Raw genomic sequence first — 24,126 nt, 5'->3', positions numbered from 1 at the left:
GTGTGTGTGTGTGTGTGTGTGTGTGTGTGTGTGTGTGTGTGTGTGTGTGTGTGTGTGTGTATGTGTGTTGGATCGTTGGAGCTATGTGCAACTCAAGGCATATGCTCGAACGGGAGCTGCCTGGACGCTGCAATCATGTTGCTGCAATCATGAGTGTGCTGACTTCTCCTACAATGTCCCGCTGTCTGGCTTCCTGCATAAAGTCAAGTGCTCGGCGCAGTTGTGGCGAAATGTCGCTCCTCTGTTTTCATTTAAACAGCTCCTTATATCCGTTAGCGCAGCTAGCTAGCACCAGATGCTAACAACAACAATGCACGTAAGGTCTCTCTCTCGCTCGCTCGCGCCACACATACACACCAGGGTGGGAATTTCACGACGGCCATGGTGCCCCGCACGTTGGCCGTGATGCCCTGTTAAAAAAAATGCAATTCACGGCCAAAGTGGCCTTTGTGCCCCTGTCAAAAGTAATACAAAATGTCCTGTGGTATTGGTATTTTGACTAGCAATTTAGTTAAATTGTTTCGTTTATCAACGCTACAACATAGCGTTTCGTCGGTTGTCGTTGTTGGGGGGAAAGCAAACAGCTGTTTGAAGCACAGCGCGAGCAGGCTCCGGTGAGCGGGAGGGCGCTCCTTCTTCACTACAGACTATCGCGCCACCTAACCATTCGCCAAAAAATGTTTGTAATACGAGCGGTAACCGGCCAAGCGCCGTGCAAAAAACAATCTTCAAATAAAAGAAAGTCACGGGAGGAGTTAAAGGAGTGACAGGGAGTTGGCTGCAGTGACGCGTCCTAAAACCCTTTTATAATCTATCGATTAGATTTATGATTCGAAAATTATAAAAGTAGGATAGACATGTGGAGATTATCCGGCTGAACAAAACGTGCATTTATCAAACAGGTTTGTTTTCCACAGACCTTATTTCCAGTTATTTTCCAAAACCCTGTGGAGAAATTCCATTGCTTTTTGTGGAGGGAACCAGCAGCTTACTTCCTGGTTTCAGGACGCGTCACTGGCTGCACCTCTCAATATGATGCCAGTATAAACAAGGTCTTCTGTCGGCTCTGCACATCAATGCCGACCTATGCTGACAAGTGAGTGAAGAGTAGACAATATAAAGGTATTGGCGAAATCCCAGCAGTTTAGGATAATGAAGGTTCTAATCAAATCAATTACATATAGCCATTACATGTCTAACTCCTAATGACAGGAAGGCAGAAAGTGCATTATACAAATAATAATACTCATAATAATAGCAGACATTTTTTAACAATGACCACAATATCATTATTTTAATAAACCAAATATGAACAATTGAGGAAAATGAGGATGAACTGATGATTAAAATGTTGTAGTACAAGTAGTAATGTAGTTAGTGCATACATTATTGCAACAAATGTGTTAATTTCCTTCATTATTAGTCGATTTTTTTTTGGTGGACGAATGCTCCGGGCCAGTGGTTACAATGGTGGGGCCAGTGACAATACCATTTTACCCTTACTGTCTACCCCTGACTGACTTATGTGGTTTATGGCTGAACTTAACGTATACGTTTAAGAAACACTATTGCTATTCAGCCGTTATTTCAGTCATGTTGATTGACCAGCCTTTGTGCCCTGCCATGTGGCCTTTGTGCCCTGTCAAGTGGCCTTTGTGCCCTTAAAAAAAATGTGAACGGGAAGGCCAAATGGCCTTGCCCCTAAAATGACGAAATTCCAAGCCTGATACACACACCCTCCCGGTCCTCCAGATGGCCAGTCGGTGCCTGCCGGTGAGCGTGGAAGTGTGGTCTGCCACAAGCGGGCGGCAGGAGCGGGGCTGTCAGCATCAGCTTGTAGATGGTATTTTAAACTCGATGCGCTACACATGCTTTAATCGCGTTAAAATAATTAGTGGCGTTAAAAAAAAAATTGCGTTAACGCGTTATTAGGGTAAATAATTGCAAGTCTCTTCAGTGTGAATGTCACAAAATGATTTAAAAAGAAAAGCCAAATGCTGGAAAAGCAAAAAAAAAGAAGTGACATTTTGAAAAAAAAGTAACATTTAAAACTAGAGAATGCAATTCCTGAAGAAATTGCTAGTGGGAATGCTTTATGCTGAAAAGCTGACGCTAAACTGCTATGCTGAAATGTAATGTGTAAGAAGAAAGTGAAGAATTTAGATTGAAATGATACATGAACACAGGGGGCTTGAATGTGTGATAAGAGAAGAAAAGAAAGTAAAAAGCCTTGGAAAAGCAGTAGAATATTTGAACTGCAAACTTCTGAACTAACTTGATGGTGAATGATCTGTCGCCATGGCAACTGCATTTGATGACACCCCATAATACACTTAGATGCGTTGATGGCTGCATCGTTACCAAACCTGTGAAGTTTTGGGGCGTTTGGAACAGTTTCACTGAAGTTATGAGAAAACCTTGTTTCATGGCGAGCATTGTGTTGCTATGGCAACGGAATTTGAATAAATCTCAAAACTGTCCCGTAGATGTCTTCACGGCTGGACTGTTAGCACACGTGAAGTTTGAGCACTTTTTGAACATTTTCATAGGAGTTATAGCGACATCGTCTTTTATGGCGAGGGATGCGTTTCCATGGAAACGGCTTATGCTGAGATCTCAGATTTCCATGGAAACGGCTTATGCTGAGACCTCAGATTTGGCGTAGAGCTGTTGAGGCATGGACCGGTGATATACAAGTGAAGATTGGGGGACGATTGGACCGTGTCGATTGGACTTACAGCGACATCCTGTTTCATGGTGAGTTGTCTGTCGCCATGGCAACGGCATTTGATGACACCCCATAATACGCTTAGATGCGTTGATGGCGGCATCGTTACCAAATCTGTGAAGTTTTGGGCTGTTTGGAGTATTTTCACTGAAGTTATGAGAAAACCGTGTTTCAAGGCGAGCATTGTGTTTTCATGGCAACGGCATTTGAAGAAATCTCAAAACTGTCCCGTAGATGTCTTCACGGCTGGACTGTTAGCACACATCAGTCCGACTGGTGCTGTGTCATTGCGTCATCGTTTGCGTCATGACGTAACCGTTTGCGTGCCTGCTTCATAAAGCCAAACCGCGCGGAAACCCCTCACAGCTCACAATGACAACAACAACAATGGCCGATTGTGCTCCAGCTTCCTCTGCACCTCTTCGGAAGACCAGATTCCCAGTAGGTAGCTGGTCTCTTCAGTGGACCACTTCTGCTTGTTAAGTTTCTCCATCGTTGTGTACAAACTGGATAAAACGCCGGCTTTTTGTTGTTGTTCAGGAGTTGATCCCGCCCCTGCCTCGACGTAAGCGTGACGTATGCGGTGCTTTTGCTCTAGACGGACCATTTTTTGGTGCTTGAAACTAACTGGATTCCGGAGCTAAGAGGCTGCTCCGCTGCGGTGTGAACAGGAAAACCCGGTGCTTTTGAAGCTCCAGCTCCGAACCGGCCCTGAAACACCGTTGGTGTGAATGAGAGGGTTGACCAACAATCGCATATTTATGCAAGGAGGCATTTGGTTTAACGTACAATAAGTTATCATGTTATGAACATAAAACTGTTTAAAGTAAAATTGTAATGCAACTACAATATTGCTACTTCTATTTTTCGTACCTTCATGTCGTTGAGGTGCAGATACTCCTCGATGATGGCGGTGGATTTATCGGTCAGTTCCCTCAGCGTGGGCTTGGTGGAGGCCGGGGGGGGAGGAGGGGTGTCAGTTTTCTCTCCTGTCACTGTTCACACAGAAAGAAACACATATATGTCATGTTTTCCATGAACTAGGGCAGGGCTTCTCAAACTCCGAACCAAGGTCCGGATCGTACTGCAAATCAATCCGGACCGAACCCTGTGTCCCATTATAAAAAATAAAAAAAATAATAATAAAAAAATTATTTCTGATTCTTATGTAAATTAAAGTGGACCTATCATGCTATATTGGAAACATATATTGTAGGGCCATACCTATACAAAACATGTCTGTGAAGTTTTTTGCTTAAAATACCAAATAGTTCACCCTTTGTAACCATGCCTCATGCTGCGCAAACCCCTCTTTTGCAGCCCTGTGAGAGAAACGCGGATTTTGGGTCCTTAGGTTTAAAAAAAATAAAGACGAGGCGGAGCTAATGCCTGATCAGAATTCTACCGGAGATAAAGTTAAATTCTGCTGTGATAAAACGCCATCCTGTTCTAAACCACATCAAGGATTATTTCTGAAACAGTATGGAGCTCAAATGCTTTTTCTCTTGCGGGTTTATCACAAGGTGAGTTCCTTTTTTTCCCCTGCTTTTTAAACTCAGGTTAGCTCTGAGTGTTAGCGAGGCTTGCTAATGTAAACAAAGACGAGATTGTTTCTGATGGCAACTTTCTGTGGGTCCGCCATCCGAAATTACGTCATATCGGCCCCAAATCTGTATCCGCTTGTTGTTCCCCCATTTTTAAAGATTTGGGTACGGAGGAAAAGAGAGAGGGTTTTATTTTCTGACGCTGGGTGAGTTCCCCGACGCACCGGGGACACATCTTTATGTATAAAAGACATCACAAAGTGCATTTTGCATGATAGGTCCCCTTTAATGTATATGTTCTTGTGTCTGACGCGTTGTGAGAATGAACGTGCATATATATTTACTTGTGTGCGCAAGCGTGACACGCATTGCAGTTAACCGCAAGTTTACCTTGACTTTCTAATGCTTCTAATGCCATTTTTGCCGAGGTTCAAGGCATTGGCTACAGACAAACAGTGACATTTCTCCCACTAGTTCAAGCCATCATACTGTATGTATGTATTGAGTGTGTGTGTGTGTGTGTGTGTGTGTGTGTGTGTGTGTGTGTGTGTGTGTGTGTGTGTGTGTGTGTGTGTGTGTGTGTGTGTGTGTGTGTGTGTGTGTGTGTGTGTGTGTGTGTGTGTGTGTGTGTGTGTGTGTGTGTGTGTGTGTGTGTGTGTATACAGGGGCGCCGTTTACCTACAGGCAAGTGCTTGGACCAGAAGGGGGCCCCCAAATAAAGTAGATTAATCCAATCCAACTTTATTTATATAGCACTTTAAAACCTCCAGACCAAAGTGCTGTACAGAGAGATAACCCTAACCCTAACCCTAACCCTAAAATCACACAACTCAGCTCAGAAAACATAAAATAAATAAATACATTTAAAATAAAAGATACAAACACAAAACAAACCAGAATAAACATAACAATTTCAAAAAATAAATAAAAACATAAAAAAGGATTAAGAAGGTCCACAGCAACGACAACATGAAACACCCTTTAATTTACTGCAACGACATGTCGGGAAACCCCCTCAAGAGGGCCCCATGTAATCCCATTGTTCTGGGAAACCTACCGGCTTCTGCAGGTTTAGCAGTGGTGCTGCGCCCGCTGCTGCCCTTCCCCCAGCTGCCAAACATGCCTTTACCACCGGGGCCCAGGACCTGAATGTTGAAGTCAAGAGCAGGAGTCTGAAAAACAAAAAATGTTATACAAACATTAATGGGATTTCAACAGATCTTATAATTACCTTTCCCACAGCTAAGTGTTCATTTCGTCAACGAAAACTATGACGAAAAATGTTCGTCAACGACTTTTTTTACATGACTAAGACGAGACGATGACGAGCTAAAAATAGATTCTTGATAATAAAAACTATGACGAAATGTATATTTAGTTTTCGTTGACGAGACGGGACTAAGGTGTTAATGGTGGACTATCGGACATTCAAAATGCAGCATATTTTCCCCAAGTGTCCGTCTTGTCTGTCAAAATGCATCTTACGTTTCTAACTTGCAATATCATTATTTTTTACATGACTAAGAGCAAAACATTTAAATACTCCAGTAAAGTACCTCAACATTTTACTCAAGTACAATACAATAACATAATTCGGAGCTTCGGGGACAGAGCCTTCTCTGTGGCAGTCCCGAAGCTCTGGAACTCCCTCCCCCAAGACCTCCGTGAGTCTGAGTCCCTCACCCTGTTCAAGTCCCGCCTCAAAACCCACCTCTTCAACTCTCTATCCATAAGCCCCGCCCCCTCTCAACCAACTTCCTCCTGACTGCTTTTCTGTTTTGTTTTGTGTCTTTGTATCTTATGTTTTGTTTGTCTACCCACCCTCCCAAATGTAAAGCGTCTTTGGGTTCAAGTAAAGCGCTATAGAAATAAAAATTGATTATTATTAATATAATTATATATATTTGATTTATTTCACATTTAAATAAAGCAATGTTAATTCGGTTAACAATTTGTTTACTTTTTCTGTTTAAAAAATAACAAAAAGGACTTTCTTATAGAATATCGTTAAAGTACCGGATCGATAAGCAGTATCGATAAGGGTAGTAGTACCTTTAAAAACCGTAACGATACCCATCCCTAGATATTACACAAGTAAAGTGTTAAGAGAGTGAAATGTTGCTTTACGAATTTCAACACTTGATGCTGTCACCTTGATTCCAATTTCAGATACCTGTATTTGAATTAGTTTAAAGAGAGAAAACATTTTGACTGAAACTGGACTATTTTCGTCTAAAACTATGAAGGATAAAAATGACTAAAATGTGACTAAAACTAATAACCATTTTCGTCTACATACTAAATCAAAAATAGCTGCCAAAATGAACACTGCCACAGCATCTTCAACCATGTAATATGAATGTTGATGTAGCTACATACATACTGAGACATTAGTATTAATAATATATTTAATTTTTATAGCGCTTTTCCTAGTGCTCAAAGACTCCTGTAAAGACGTAATACCGAGTCAAACTCAGCCTTTCTAAGAAACTGAAACCAGTAAACACACTAATGAATCTAAGTATGTAGCTATATTAACACAGTGCCCAAGTCAAACTCAGACCCCATTCACATGCGTTTTCGAAAAAGTATTCCGTTCACACGCATTCGATTAATTTAACGTGTCCGTTCACACGAGACCGCTGGAAACGCTGTAGTACATATGCCAGGCCTGTAAGTGGCGCTGCTGCCGCTACAAAATACACCAAAAGCAGCGAAGAAGACCCCGGAGCATGGTTGCCCTTCTGTTTTATTCTCCGCGGTGGACGGCGTGTTCTCCTGCTATAAATCTCTCCGGTAGTCCACCAGCAGATGAAAAACACCCACCTCTCCGCCTCTTCCAAGGGACGAGGGAACCGTGCAGCAGAGTTTCCTTTAAAGGTGACATGTCATGCTTTTCCGGTTATTGCCCGTCCCCTTGTGTTATGAAGGTTTTTATGCATGTAAACGGTGTGCAGAGTCAAAACCCTCAAAGTACACCCTGTAGCGAGTAAAACTCTAACACAGAAAAGAACTCCCCAAAACAGATACGTCTGTTACGTTGGAGATACGTCACTGTCCATTTGATTCTTCCGGGAACGTCATGATGTCATGTCGTTCCCGGAACGAAATGGACCAATCCGTGGAGCCGTTACGTTACGTCCGCACAGCCGTTACGTTACGCCCCCCGCTGATTGGTCCAAATTGACCAATCCACGGACTTCCTCACACACTCAGTGCAGCTCTGCTGATCTCTCCTCCCTGGCTGCAGGCTGATAACAGACAGTTGGGATCGCGGTGAAATTCTCTCTGCAGACCCATTCTCACAGCGTTTATCAACCTTTTTCTTACTCAATATCAAGCCAGACTTATTGTTGTTACTTCGGCTGTGACTTTGTGTGTGCTCAGGGTAGTGCTGTAGCGACGCGTCGACGACGTCGACGACTTCAAAATATCGTCGACGACATATTTCCGCGTCAACGCGTCGCTACACACACACGTGGGTGTGTAAACAAAGCAACAAGCAGTTCGCAATCGCACTTCAAACACAATGGAGACTGAAACGGCTACCACCTCCTCCTCACAGGATTGCGCACGAAGCCCTCAAATGAAAACATCTCGCCCTAGGTCTTCAAAAGCATGGGAATATTTTAAAGTTAGTCCAAAACGCAAAGATATTGTCATTTGCAGTCTTTGCCAAATGGAGTTGGCATATCACACGAGCACAACGGCTCTGTTGGAACATTTAAAGCGGCAGCTAGCTGTGGTGGCTACCATTAGCAGCTAGCATTTGCTCTCCGATTTTTACATAAAAATGGAATTATGGATTATAAATTCAATCATTTTTTTATACATAGACGTTAAAAACCTATGGATTAACCGATTCAGCCGCGTTTCTTCTCATTTTAATGCCATTGAACACGTCTTTTGATCAGATTGACAGCTACGGTGGTGAGACGATCTCCCTAGAAGCTCTGTAAAGGTACGTGTTGTGATGACTGTATTTGCTTCCCCTGTCGCGAGTCCGGATCACTCAGTGATGATACTATATACCTACATAATCTGTGGAGTCTCAGCTTTAATCGGATATCTTGTATGTGCAGCTACGATAAGTAATAAGGGTACTTTTATCTTGAGTTCTGTGCCAATGTCCGTTAACATTTTTCGCTCATGGGTCATTTAGATGCTTCTTATGAGACTTGTGTTTTGTTTTGGTAAACATGGTTTGTATCGTCAGTTAGCTGAGATTATTCCCGTTAATCTGGTATAACACATTAATAGTTTGTTAAATATTAAGATCCCCTGAGACACAGTATCGTGAAACATTTTTTTTTTCCATTACGTTTTTTTTCCATTACGTTTTTTATGAATTGAACAACAGAAAAATAATCGTTAGATTAGTCGTTTTCGAAATAATCGTTTCCCCCCCAGCACTAGCTCAGGGTGAGTTTGGCTGTGTTTCGCTGTGTATCGCTAAACAAGGAAACCACACCTCCACGGAGCTCAGCGCGATTCACAACGTGAAACAATCGGACGTTGTGAATCGCGCTAAGCTCCGTGGAGGTGTGATTTCCTTGTTTAGCGAACAATAAGTGTGGCTTGATATTGAGTAAGGAAAAGGTTGATAGACGCTGTGAGAATGGGTCTGCAGAGAAAATTTCGCCGCGATCCCAACTGTTATCAGCCTGCAGCAGGGAGGAGAAATCAGCTGAGCTGCATGCATAGAGTGTGTGTGTGAGGAAGTCCGTGGATTGGTCAATCGGAGCACACTGGGCTCACAGGGAGGGGGGGGGCAAGAGCTGCAGCGAGCCGTTTAGTGGAGAGAGTGAATACACGTAGTTTACAGAGATGCTGTATGCCAAACAATGTGAGTTTGGAAAATTGCACAGTATAAATCTATTCTAGTAGACCTCAACAATGGAATTATGATCAGTGGAAATGGCCATGACATGTGACCTTTAACATTTGTTTCCGCCAGTCAACATGTCGATTAAAGTCAAATCTTCCGGACAAAATTTGAAAAGTGCCGGTCAGAGGTCTTTGTTATTTATTGAGCTTTAAAACAAATTGATAACAACTCTATATAATAATATAAGAATAATAAATGGAGCCTCTCTTTTCCTCCCCCTCTTCTGACAGCCCAGCAGCTGATCTCTGAGCAGGAGAGGCGGGGAGAGGGAGAGTGGGGAGAGGGAGGCGGGGCTATTTCATCGTTATCAGAAAATGATCGTATAGAGGCGGACACACGGAGCCGTTTGCAGATCTATCCACCGTTATCGTTTGCGGGTCCGTTTCTATCGTTTTGTTAGAGAAACTATGCGGATACAACCCGTATCGTCCTCGTGTAAACGAGGTCTAAGAAACTGAAACTAAAACACACTCATGAAACAAACTACAACCTAACTCGTTGAAGGTAGAAAGAAATAACAAAAATCGTATTGAAATCTTGCATTCCTATCCAAGTGAAGCGTCCTTTCTCCTACCTTAGTGATTTTGCTAAGGCGAGAGGTGTCAATGGGTCGGTTTTTGGTGGAGATGGGAACTGTGTTCCAGCCTTCATCCTGGGGAGTTTGCCATCGGCCCTGGTTGCCACGGCCCCCTCGACCTCCTCCATCGTTCCTTCCTCCGCCGTTCCTTCCTCCGTCGTCCCTTCCTCCGTCGTTCCTTCCTCCGTGGCCTCCTGACGGCTTAGAGATGAAGGCATGCTGCACCTTCATCTGCTCCCGTTGCTCCTCCAGCTCGGCGTCTTTGTGGATTTGCTCGATCGTCTTCGGGCCCTGTTCGCCTCTCCTGGGGACCCACGAGCTCTGGAGGGGAGGAAGTAGAATATAGAGGTTGTCAGAATCAGAATACCTTAGGAAATCCAGTCCACTCTGAAGGGATCTACTGATAGATGTGATAAGGCCGGCAGCCATTGATCACACACAGAGAAGTGCAAGCTGGATTTAACACTTTGAAGATGATTATGTATAGATTTGAGTATTGCTGAAATCTGGGCTACAACAATTTCTAAAGCAATATTGTAGGTGTTGTATATATGTTGTCTTTTTGTTCTTTTTTGTGTCCATGATGAGAACGTGTACTTATCTCATTATGTTTTAGTTGTTTTCTTTCATGCTGGGGTGGGGGGGTATATTTGATCTGCTTTCTGGCAGTCTGGTTGAAATGTGCACTGTTGCATCTACAGTATGTATTTGACTGCTCAATGACATTCTGTATAATTATTCTTTATAATGAAAACATAAAAATAAAATAAGAAAGGAATACCTTAATCGTCCCACATAACCGTAAACAAATATTAAAGATGTCGGGACATTGACGGGATTATTTGGGACATGATTTGCTGTGTGTATTGGATCATTAAATGGCTGTCAAAATGTTTACAAATATCAAAATGTTAGTGTGTCCACATCACCGATTCCAACAACATTTTTTAAAGAACATTTGTGTTGATTCTAATATGGGGAAATATAAGGAAAGAAGCAGAAACGTTGATGCTGGCTTTAGATCCAATAGCCGCTTTCACACCAAGTACTTTGCCCTACTTATGCCCCTTTCACACCAGCGCTTTTTCAGCTCCGGCTCGGAGCTGGAGCCTGAAAAGCGCTGGTTTTTCCTGTTCACACCGCAGTGGCGCCGGCTCTTAGCTCCGGAATCGGGTTCACTTCCAGCTCCAAAAAATTGTCGGTCTAGAGGCAAGAGCTTCGGAGCTAAGACGTGGCGTCGCTTACGTCTCTCTTACGTCGAGGCGTACAGGAAACTAAACCCACCTCCCCTGAACATGGGTCGACTGTTATGCCTGCCTACAAGCAGTAGTGCCTATAAACACACTTTATAAAGTCAGGCAACACTAACCAGGCTTCGTGTGATTCTGTTTATTTGTGCCTTACTTTGACCATCCGTTCGCTGTTATCGATCATTGTGGAGAGAGGCAGACGTGTTGTTTTGTATTATTGCAGCTATCGGATGCAAGTAGTCAGTTTAGCTTCGGTTGCTATGCCAACATCACCCGTTTTATACCAGAGAAACTTTCATAACAGCGTTGTGATACCAAACAGTGTCAATTCAGACGGACACACATTCACTTAGGCTAAGGGGAGCTGGGGATATGCATCAGCTGCTTGTGTGAGTGGGACAGTGAATACTTTAGAGCGGCCGCTGCAGTGCGAGCTAACCGGGAGCTAACCGGGAGCTAACGGGAGAATAAACTCCCGTGGAAGAGCAGCACTGCAGCGGTCGGTAAATGCTGCAGAAACACATTAATAAACAATGAACCACGGCACTCTGGAGCAAAGTATAAGGTTGGAGAAGTCGTTATTCAATTTATTCTGGCTTCGTGTGATTAAAAGCAACACGATCATCGACCCGACGCAGTTCCCCGTTGTTGTTGTTGTTGTTGTTGTGAGCGCCGTAATGGCTGCCGTTGGGGAGCAAATCAGCGATGTAAACGGTGACGTCATGACGCAGCAGGGGCAGCTCTGGGGCGCCAGTGGGCGGTGTGCACAGAGCGGGAGCTGAAAAGGGAAACCGGAGCTGAATCAGAAAAGCTCCCGCTCGGAGCTAGAAAGGGAAAAGCGCTGGTGTGAAAGCTGCATTAGTGCCGGCACTTATACCCCCATGGAACTAAGTACAGATCACGATCACACCAGAATAAGTTCCCTGAGGGAAGATTACGCAAATGAAGCCGCTGATGTCACTTGTTCTTCTTCTGCTTTGGGTTTACTGGCAGGCCACAAACCACTTCACGGTGTATAATGCCACCGGAAGTCCCCGGAGTTGGGGACTGGTTGCACTGCGCCCCACCAACGGAGCCCAGCGCCACCCCTGAAATGCAAGGTGTTTGCACCAAATTGCAACTTATCTATATCTACTGACCCTTTTCACATTGAACATGTGCTCTTTTATTAAATAAACTAAACGCTTTCATTTTACGTTGTGAGTTTAGTGTTTTTGACCTTAAGAAACACTGATGCATTAATCAATAACAATAATCCACAGCTCCTCTGTCTCCTCCAGAGGATTTAAAAAACGATATATCCTAATTGTACTGCACCCAGTTTCCTACATAACAATTGCTTTTGTTTCTCTTTTGGTTAGGTATTCTTCTTTCTATGTGTCTGTAAGCACCACTTATAACAAAGCAAATTCCTCGTAAGTGTAAAACTACTTGATAATAAAACTGATTCAGACAGAGCCCACTCTAAAGCTAAACGGCGCTAGTTTAGCATAGCTAACGGCGCTAGCTTAGCATAGCTAGCATGACACAGCACGATAACCGTTACTCTCCAAACAAACCCTCTGAAAATACCCAATAAACAGACATCCCACCAACAGTGAGCTCTTCACAACACCAAAACACAACATCAGTGTATATTCAACATGTATCAACCATAATACTCATCTAGTGTGGGGAGATAATCTGAAATAAGCTAATTAGCTCAAATGCGCGATTGTTGCTAGCTTCAAGTCCAATGTATTAATTAACGGTTGTTAAGCAACAGGCGCCATCTGTTGGACAACCCAGGAACCGTTAGTCTGTGTAACTTGTCATATCCATTACATATGCAACAGGTTCAAAAAACACTCAATACATTAACTCAATTGAATTGAAGTATCTCTAATTTCGACCGATGATTCAATAGGCATTTAGCAGTGTTAATGCTGACAAATTAACACTATTGGGACTAAGGTTTTCAAGGGAGTAACTGATGAAAACATCCACATCCTAGTCACTCTTAAAGCTGGCGAAGGCAGTTTTTATTTAGCATTATTGGGCAAAAGCTCCATAATAACCTTCAATAGGTCAAAACCTAAGAGGATACAGAGGGTTGAGGTTAGATACCTCTCTATCCTAAGACATATAAAGGTTAGTCTACATGAAAAGAGATGTGCTATAATGACATATTTAGGATAACCCTGAATTTAGCATTACAAAGGCTCTTTCAACGTTTTTCTATTACATTTTTCAAAGCTTTTCCTGCAGGATATTCCTTCGTTGAATCAAGCTTTGACCTAAAAAAGTGATGTGCACGTGCTTCTACGTTTGTAAAACAGCAAATAAAAACGCCCTCTCTGAAATGACCTGAAAACAGAGCCGAAGGAGGTGCAGAAGTGTAGTTTTCTCTTAAATTAGAATATACTGAGAGGTTATATTGGAAGTTTTGCTCCAGGAAGGCACAAATAACACTGCCTTGCACAGCTTTAACTCTTCAATTTAGCCTTTTTCCTATTAAGGCAAGAACAGTGTCTGTCTGTCTGTCTGTCTGTCTGTCTGTCTGTCTGTCTGTCTGTCTGTCTGTCTGTCTGTCTGTCTGTCTGTCTGTCTGTCTGTCTGTCTGTCTGTCTGTCTGTCTGTCTGTCTGTCTGTGTGTGTGTGTGTGTGTGTGTGTGTGTGTGTGTGTGTGTGTGTGTGTGTGTGTGTGTGTGTGTGTGTGTGTGTGTGTGTGTGTGTGTGTGTGTGTGTGTGTGTGTGTGTGTGTGTGTGTGTGTGTGTGTGTGTGTGTGTGTGTGTGTGTGTGTGTGTGTGTGTGTGTGTGTGTGTGTGTGTGTGTGTGTGTGTGTGTGTGTTTTTCAAAGTAAAGTTTGGCCAATGTACTGACTGTGCAGCTGATGTTAGCTTGTTAAACACTAGGCGGTGGGCAGCATTCCTTCAGAGAAATAATCTTAAACTGGACTGGCTTCATTACACACACAAAAAATGCCTATTATATATATATATATTATATTCTGGTCATATGCCTTTAACGGTTTGTCTTGTTTGTTAAGTTGTGATCATTGGTTTTTTATACTTAGTTTTCCAGGCGTGTATCTCCCATACCCAGAACTACTAATAAGAAAGTAAATCATCCTTACATTGACTTAGGAGCTGTCTTTTTTTCTTAGTTTAAACAATACCCGTTAGCCTATAATAAAAACATATAAAAACGACTCTTGTTGTGCTAGTGTTTACCCGTCGAAGGTCCAGCACGTCCTGCAGCACGAAGCGGATCCTGGAGCTGGTCTTCTTGTCCTTTATGATTTTCTCCATCAGATTAAAGTACTGGTCCATACGAGGCTAAGGAACAAACACAGCAGGGTGAGTTGGTACATCTTCCACAAAACAAATTAAAACATGATCCAACTACACATTCACCTGCATGCATATACTGTTGGCACGTGGTCTCTACAGCTGACTCAAACAAAACATTTTAAAAACGAATCAACACTTCTTTTTGAATCGTTAAAAATGTTTTTACCCAATTGCAATTGTTTGTTTGAATGTTAACTTCTATAGGTTAAAGTGGAATGATGACACTTCACATTTTGATGGTTTACACAGACTTTGGGATCGTTAAAACAATTCTTTGCTAAGGTGGGACATTTGTTTCATCTGGATTCTTGTATACCAGCTGTTTCTAAAACAAAACACGAAATTGCTCCTTGAGGAATAGTTTAGTCTAAATGCACTTCGTACCTTGGCCTTCTCGAAGTCGAGGTCCTTTCCGATGGTGGACAGCAGTCTGCAGAGGCACTCCAGAGACTCTTCGTCGTGGTTCTTCAGCAGCTTCACGATGCTGTCGTGCATGATGACCTCTGTGAGCATTTTCAGCTTGAACAGCTCTCCGATGAACTTCATGTTGCCCATCGAGCGCCTGCGGGCGTTGTCTTTCTCGCGCTGCAGCTGCTCAGTGAGACGCTGCTTCTCCTCCGGCTGCAGGAGGAACAAAGTCACGGGGAATGGAAGAGATGTTAGCGGATTGAATAATATAAATCTGGTCAAATGTGGGTTTCGAAAAGGATAAATATTTTTTTTTTAAAAGGTTACTGAAGAATGTGCAATAAAAAGATCAAATACAAAAATAATATTTATTTATACACAAGAAAAATGTGCAATAAAAATAAATGTAATAAAGATATTTATGAGGAAAATAGTAATATAGTAATAATCCTAAGTGATATGGGTAAGTAAGATGTCCAATAAAAAGGTAAACATGTGCACAGTGTAATACCATTTACAAAATATGTAGTTTGTATGTGTATTACTAAGATATTTTCCAGAATTACACAGGTTTAAAAAGGGTTTACAAGTGCCAGTCTGTTAACTCATAATGGCTTCCCTCTGATTTATGTTCACCTTCAAATACTCCCCACACACATACAAAAGAAAACGCCAAAATCACTTCTTTTGTGCATAAACAAAGACCCTAAATTGAGATTGTTTAGGCAGTACTGTACCACTGTGGCAGCATCCAGCTCTTTCTGCTTCCTCTCGAAGATCTCGTCGTCAACTTGGTCCTTTTCGAACTCCTTCTGGCATCGGTTTAGCAGCAGCTTGCGGAAGTTCACAGTGACTCCCGGCTTATCTGTGGTTTCAACTTTAAGCTGGAAAATAGAACAGCAAACACACACAATTAAAGAGTATTACCAGTGGTGTAGTGGGGATTTTTTTACTGGGGGGACTGTTTTTGTAGTGTAGTCTTTTGTAGAGATTTTTTATTTATTCTTTACATAACCCCGGACCCCCCTAGAGGATGTGACGTCCACCCCCCAATTCAAACATGTTCATACAATAATGAATAAATTTGAAGCCATTTTGACGTCTATCACCTATGTCAATACGTTTCTGTTTTTGAAGTGTAGTCTTTTGTAGAGATTTTTCATTTATTCTTTACATATAAAATCTCGCCTAGGGCAGCAAATTGGCTAGAACCGGCCCTGGTACTAGGCCTCAAGAGCCTTTCTTGTGCTGGCTGACACATAGAAAGAAATTGGCGGGGCGCACTTCGCACACACTAAAAAATTCCACGCGCTCCGTGCTCACATTATGCTGAGCCCACGTGCCTTAGCACCGCTGCTATGACTCCATCCTAGGGGAAACACTGGGTGTATAAACAGTATTTTGTCCTTTTTTCAAGACTGAAAGTAGTTTTAATGAACAGATCTTTTGTTGTTTGCTTGCGGAAGTGGAAGTAAATTAATCTTACACTTCTCAATTTATTTCCCGTAACTTTTCTTTCCATATTTTTATCAGTGGTTAGTTTCCAGAGGGGTCAGAAGCTCAAGATAAGCCAACTGCAAGGAAATGTGCCGGGATGTAGTCGTAGTAGTTATGTTACGCATATATAAGCTGACCAAATATATAAAAATATGTAAGTCAGAGTCAGAGTATCACGTCAAACTCCAAGATGAGAGGTTTTTTCTCTTTTGAAAGATTCTCCACTGTGCAATAAATGCAAATAAATAAATAAAAAAAGCTTATATTTATTTTCACGTTATTTGTCGTCATAAGCCGCTTTCACACTGCGGTACTTTTCCCACAAAGGTTCATGCGAACTTAGTTCATGCGAACTCTTTAGTTCTCATGAACTAAGTACAGATCGCGTTCACACCAGAATAAGTCCCTGAGGGACGATTAGGCAAATGAAGCCGCTGACGTCACTTCTTCTTCTTCTGCTTTGGGTTTACTGGCAGGCCGCAAACCACTTCACGGCGTATACTGCCGCCCAAAGTCCCCGGCCGGAAGTCCCCGGAGTTGGGGAAGGCTTCAGTAGAAGCTGCTGGGACTCCCAGCAGCTTCTACTGAAGCCTTCCGAGTAAATCGCCAGAACGCCGACACCTCCTCATCTCCACCGCTCCCATGTTTTATTTTGTGTTGCCATAAGTTAGTCTCTCTGCGTTTCTGCGCTGGGCTAATGCTAATAATGCTAATAATGCTAATGCTAATAATGCTAATGCGAGGATAATAAAATGGCGGCTTCACAAAACTTTTTGGGAGTTTTACGGGGCGTGGTTTGCAATCCGCCCAGCCAATCAGGAATATAGCTCTTTTCTCAAAAAAGAGCCCCTCGAAAGTCCCTGCTCTCTAGCAGGGACTTTCGAGGGGGTAAAAAGGTTCGCATGAACCACTTTTAGTACCGGCTCTTTTTGGTGTGAACGGGATCATGAACTAAGTTCGCATGAACCTTTGTGGGAAAAGTACCGCAGTGTGAACGCGGCTAAAGCTACAGAGAGCCGACCCTGATGGTGTCAAACAGTGCACATCTAAGACCCTTACAACAACAGTCCATAAAGGTAAGGTAGGTAAGAATGGAGAGACCAGCTGGAGTGCGCTAGAATTTGAAAAATACTCAACCGAAAAATAATCTGCCCCTTCCTTCAGACTTCCTCACAGAGCCCCTCTGGAAACACACACGAACGCGCACATGACCAATGAGGGCACGAGGTCAGTTTGTGCCCCGATGGCAGGCTGACAGGCAGGTAGGCCATCCAGTTACTTTAGCCGGCTCAGATGATTGGTCGTGCTTTTTACAGCGCCACGGCTTCCACAGATGACGTGTTTTAATGTATTTATTGTCAAGCATTTAATATATTCATTGCTATCGGGATGTTAAGAGCATTCCATGGAATATAACAACACGTGTTTCTGAAGTGAATTACCTACCCCACCTTGAAGTTGTGCATACCATGAACGGAACAAATCAAAATGAAATGAAAACACCTTAACAACAAACATCGGCTTGGCACCACTTACCCCCATGAGGCAGCGGCACATGTTGCCGTAGACCACGGAGAAGTTGGGCTCAGCGATGGCCTTCTCGAAGGTCAGATCGATGACTCCTTTCAATCTCTCCTCCGTGTCGATGGTGAGATAGCTCACCATCTTCATGAGCTGCTGAAACTTCTGCGGGGTGAGTTTGTTGAGGATGCTGCGAACACTTTTAAACAGCTCCTGGGTCTTCCCGTGCTCCGAGTCGTCGCTCTCGCTCTCGACCTCCACGCGGGTTTTCTTCGTCGAAGGTTTCCACGCCTTCTCCGCCTTGTTCAGCTGAATGTCATCGCTCAGAGACTGCATCTGCGCCGAGCGGCAAGGACCCCCGACACCCATACCCGGAGGCTGAGAGAAGACGGAGATGTTTAATTCATTCATGGGCGACAAGGATTACAATTACTTTAAATGTTATTGAAATATGTAGAACACATTTATTTATGGTTTTGTAATTATCAACCGCACTGATAAATACATGTACAATAACTTACTTATTGACTTGTTTACATGTTGTACTGCCTTGACCGTATTGTTCTTGTATTTGTATGATAATGTCGTATTGTTTTGTAAGCGTACTGTTCAATGTAGCATAGGTCACTATATAGTATAGGCTATATATTTAAAGTGTTAGCTTGTATTGTCTTCTACTGTCCGTTATGTGTGATTGCACCATCGGGAATGCTTGGAATTTCTCTGCGTAGTGACAATAAAGGAATCTAATCTAAATATGGAATAGTGCAATATTTAGTGCACGATATTTGATGAGGGCTAAGTATTGGGGCTGTCAATGATGACGTGTTAACTCTGGTGATACATCTAGAAACATTAAAACATTAACAAGTTCGAACTCAACTCCCTTCTGTCTCTAGCGGCAGATTTCTAATTCATTCAAGGGCGACAAAGATTACAATTACTTGAAATGTTATTTAAAGTGCATTATGGAATAGTGCAATATTCAAATTGCCGAGTGCACAATATTTGACGAGGGCTAAGTATTAGGGCTGTCAACGGTGACGTATTAACTCTTGAGATATATCTAGAAATATTAACATGTTAGAAAAATAATTCACGCAAGATAATCACATTAACAAGAACGCAACTCCCTCCTGTAATTCTAGCGCAAATGCTGGGCTAAGAATGGCATGGCAGTGAAAAGGCAGCGGATTTTGCACAAGCTGCATGTCTTGCACTGACTGGAGACATCGGTAAGAAACATCACTACCTCGTAACGGTAACGGCACAACATTACCACATATGTTTTAAAATGCTTAATAAGCACCGTAACTTTCATGACTTCATTTCTCCGTCATAATCGGTTGTTGACTGTTGTGTGACGGAAAATGCTGCGGCTGCAATGCATTGTGGGGCAGCATTTTCTCCTCTCCTTTCGGTTAGGGAGGTCCAGTGGTTCCTAAGCTAAAGGAGGTTATAAAGGAAGTTTCAAACCTCCTTTCCTATAATTTGGAGAATAGGAACGGCACTTATCATGGCTGCCACTGAGGGACTTCCGGGTCATTTCACTTGGTTAGGAAGGTTCCTCAGCTAAATGGACTATTGGAACGCAACCCGTGTCAGATTCTGGTTATTTTGGGAGGTTGAGATAAATCATATTGTTTGGTGGATGCCGTTTGAACCAGAGTAGCAGCATGGAGGTCGGATCGTCAGCAAAATAAATAAATAAGTGGTCCGAAAAAGGTTAATGACAAAAATAATACACATAGCCTTCCTCAGTGTGTTTGTCCCGGGGACAGGAGAGCCCCCCCCCCCTTGATGAGAAACTGTAAGAAATGATCGGGGAATCCCTCCGGAGTGGAGTCATGACGACTGGATCTGAATTATTGTTGGTGGTTTGTGTCCCAGCTGTCGATCAGCAACTCTATATCCATAATCCACCAGTTAAAGGAAATACAACTAATGTGTTGTGTTCTATTAGCTGTACAATTTACCATGGTGTTCTTAGCTTCCATACCTCCTGTGTTTTACGAGCGACTTAGTAGTAGTAGGCGGCGAACGGCATACAACAAGTGATAGTATAACATGCTCGTATCCAGGGGCGGATTGGGACTAAAATTCAGCCGGCCACATGAAATGTCAAATGTTAGAAATCCGCTGTTTATTATTTAAAGTGTTACGTCTGATTCGCTCCTTTTCCCCTCTCTGTACACAGCTCCAGTTTGGGCATTGGCCTGTCATCAGATTTCATTTTTAGTTGCTGCTGTAGCGGAAGTTTAGTACAATTATTTTTTGATGAAATACTCCAAATCTCCACCCTCCATAATTGCACTTGCTTCAGTTGCTTGCTACTTTTTAAGGGCAGTGATGACAGTTACAGTACGAACTGAAGTTGATGCAATTTGATTGGATTGTGAGGCATGACGTGAGCCTCATCCGATTGGTCAATCCCTCAATTTTTTTTCACCAAGGGAAGCCAATTTCGGCTGGCCTCCTCTCGCAACAGAGAGTGCAATCTACTGTTTCACCATAACATCTAGAGGGGCGCTGTTTCACTCTTTGTAAAATACTCAATGAGAATGGGGGAGAGACGGGCCGGCAGAATGATTACCGAAACTAAAAGTGTTTTTATTTATTAAAATGATAACTACAATCCAAAAATGCAGGGGAAGCCTGGCTTCCCTTGGCCTCCAGGAGAAAACGCCACTGAGTTCAAGGCATAATTCTCACCCACCTCTTGCTCTTGCCCTGCACTTGTATGTACCAGTTGAGCTGGTTCTTCCAGCAGCTCAACTCTGTCCCTCATCATGAACGCAGGAGGCTGGCTGTATATCTGAACTCGCGCCCTCATCATTCTCTTCATCATCTGGCACTTGTTTTTTCGCTGCTGCTGCTGATAGTGCTTGCGAAAAGGTCTGTCAATTTGCGACATTTATATGATTCACCTGCGAGTGACGTCACCTTTTTTTCTCTTGCCTTCTCGGCCCAACCTTTTTCTTTTTGTTTTCTTTGATTTGTATCCATGTTTTTTCATTCTCCCTAGGATGCAGTCGAATAGTCCAAAAATCAGCTCCTAAGTTCTAACCCTATGGTCTATCCCTTGACCTCTGAGTGAAAGGTCACGGGGTTAAGGGATAGTGGATAGGAGAATTCAAAAGGACTTAGGAGAAGAGACTGCGGTGCTTTAGAGAATCCGAATGCACTTTCTCTATCAGACGTGTTTATGATGCGCCAGCGGACGTCATTGTGTGCGTCTGCTGCTGTGGGGTAACTATGGAAACTACAGTTTTCTATACAGCGGACGACAACATGGATGTTTAATAAGAACGAGGGACTACTGTAAACTCATCTAGAGACTCTGCACCGTGCTCTGATGCTGCTGCTTTGCTTTATGAACGGGGACAACAGAGAAACATATTCTTCAGGACCAAAGCTGGAATTGAAATAAAAAAGGAAAGTGAAACCTATGCTCGTCACCCTCTCCCTCCGGTCCACATTAATACCAATGATCCCAATACGTATGATTGTATGAACTAAAGATCTTAAAATCAATATGTATTTATTATAAACGTTAGTCCTTAACATCTATCACTGTGTATATCACCATTCAAACATCTTTTAAAAGTTGAACAAACCCCACACAGTTCAATAAAGACTGAAATGTTGACTTTATTTGATCATTTCAGTGAAAACTAACGTTCATATTTCTCTCTTTGATTATAATACTGATGAACGTTCAGAACAAAGCACTTTGGCGACTTACCACCTATGTTTTAAAATGCTTAATAAGCACCGTAACTTTCATGATATCATTTCTCGGTCATAATCGGTTGTTTCCGTGAACGGCCGACTGTTGAGTGACGGCAAATGCTGCGGCTGCAAGGCATTGTGGGGCAGCATTTTCTCCTCTCCTGCCGGTTAGGGAGGTCCAGTGGTTCCTAAGCTAAAGGAGGTTATAAAGGAAGTTTGAAACCTCCTTTCCTTTCATTCTCATCATTCTAGAGAATTCGAACGGCACTTATCATGGCTGCCACTGAGGGACTTCCGGGTCATTTCACTCCTTTAGGAAGGTTCCTAAGCTAAATGGACTATTCGACTTCAGGCCCGGCGTCTAATCCCTTCTCTTCGTGTGGCCGGTCTTTTTTCTTCTTCGTGTGTTATTATTTGACAGATAAGAACCACACAACTGCATTAGCGGCCGCTGTCGCCCTCTGTCGGCCGTCAGTGCAACTTAAATTATGACGTTAAACCATTTTTTTTTTTTAAGGGCCGGCCGGCCGTCAACGGCCCTTGACGACAGGCCGTTCTGTGGTTCTCCAGATTCTACAGATGGCCAGTCCGCCCCTGCTCGTATCTACAACCTATAGAAATGCAACACGGTGTCAGTTTAGACGTAATTCTGTCCTCCTGCTTGCTTACCGCATCATTTATGAGAATATATTTCTTGACAAGAGAACATAATCGAGGGGTGATCAATAACATTTCCGTATTTATTTATTTCTCCAAGTTATGTTCACTGAGGAGTCTCAAACAGGCGTTTGTTAAATCATTTTAAGATGTTCTTTAATCAATTTGTGAAAAGGAATTATTCATATATGATAAATGAGAGGTAACGTTTTATTTATGGTATTATTTCCACATATTTCTCTCCATTCTTCCTTCTGCCAACGGTGTCGCAGTTTCTCGTCTCTCCCGTATTTGTGCTTAGTGCGTACGCATGGGTTAGAGTTTGCGTGGAGGACCGCACGTTTTCCCGTCAAGTTAGTATTTTATAAAACGCAAACATTGAGCGTATCCCTTTATAAATTAGGCCGGACCCAATACAAAAACACTCACGGACCACCTGACTCCACAAATATCCAAAAACAATAGGCCTGCTTACCACTCCAACAGCAAATTACAGCCTAATAATGACAGCTTAACCTTCTCTATATCGCCTCGTTCACACATTAAATCAACAATACAAATACAACTACAGATTATATAAGCATTTAGTTCAAATGCGATTTAAAATGCTATCAGGTTTTACTCCCCTTATGAAATGTAGACTACATTTATTACGGAGTTTATCTCCGAGCCAACAGACTCACTTGTTGGCTACGGAGAGGGAGAGATATGCAAATACACCGCATAGTACGACACAAACCTCCGCTGTGGATTTTCAAAATAAAATACAGTAAAGCTATGGTCGCAGTCCCAAGTTTAACTCTCTGAGACCTGCATGGTCTGCCTACAAAACTAAAATAAAAAAACGTTTATGCAGCCCCAACAACAGCCTCTGATCATCAACAGACTTCATGCAATGCTTCATCAGATGCATATATTTAGATAATAATCTCTATCTCACTCGTAACACATCTAATTCTAATTTCAGCATGGATAAATGTTCATAAAACACATCCATTGTTTGTTTTACTCTTCTTGAAATCCCCCGTTGACAGGGGGTCGCCGGTCTCTGGCACTGTTATTTTGGGGGTCGCGGGCTGAAAAGTTTGGGAACCCCTGCATTAACCTGTTCAACCTTCTTTTTTTTCACGAAACTGTGTCTCAGGCCTTCATTTCAAAACCTATTAATGTGTCATACCCACTTACCGGGAAGAAACTCAGCTAACTGAGCCTATAATAAAAACGACTCTTGTTGTGCTAGTGTTTACCCGTTGAAGGTCCAGCACGTCCTGCAGCATGAAGCGGATCTTGAAGCTGGTCTTCTTGTCCTTTATGATTTTCTCCATCTGATTAAAGTACTGCTCCATACGAGGCTAAGGAACAAACACAGCAGGGTGAGTACATCGTCCACAAAACAAATTAAAACATGATCCAACTACACATTCACCAGCATCAGGCCCGGTTCCAGAACAAAATGACTAAGGGTGCAACTGAGATTAGAGAGGGTGCAGTGGTAAAGTGCTATTTTTATAAGTGGGGAGTGGACCTAACACCCTCAGGGGGGTCCGGGGGCATGCTAAATGTTGAAGTTAAAAGCATCAATCTGGTGCACTTTGAGAGCAAAATGAAGAGATCTATGGATACATCTCAACACCCATATGAAACAGAACTGTAAGCAGATTTACTATTTCTTTATGGATATTTTACAAATCACTCCCCTTTCAAGACCGAAATGTCTGCATGCATAGCAGAAGATGGCATATTTTTTTGAGGAATATTCCAGTCAATCTCTGTTGTGAAACGATGAGCTGCAAAATGAGCACCTTACCCCACTGTACAGGCGAGTTGGGTACTTTTTTTAATATACCTGGGCAGGTTCTGTTTTGCCGAGGTCCTCTGGCACTTGCGGGCTGCCGAGGGGTGGCAGTGTTTGGGGCAACGAAGAGGGCGAGGCGGGCAAAGCCGGCGAGTCGGGCGGGAGGACGTTAGTGTCCACGACAGTGGCCGCGGGT

General features: G+C 42.8%; 1 pseudogene; it reads right to left on the bottom strand.

Moving 5' to 3' along the window:
- The window catches only part of LOC117457771 (eukaryotic translation initiation factor 4 gamma 1-like), a 31,171-nt pseudogene that overhangs the window by 5,777 nt on the left and 1,268 nt on the right, over nt 1–24,126 (bottom strand).

Source organism: Pseudochaenichthys georgianus, chromosome 13 (assembly GCF_902827115.2).
Source record: "Pseudochaenichthys georgianus chromosome 13, fPseGeo1.2, whole genome shotgun sequence".
Taxonomy (NCBI): Eukaryota; Metazoa; Chordata; class Actinopteri; order Perciformes; family Channichthyidae; genus Pseudochaenichthys; species Pseudochaenichthys georgianus.
This window is presented reverse-complemented; position numbering and strand designations above follow the sequence as displayed.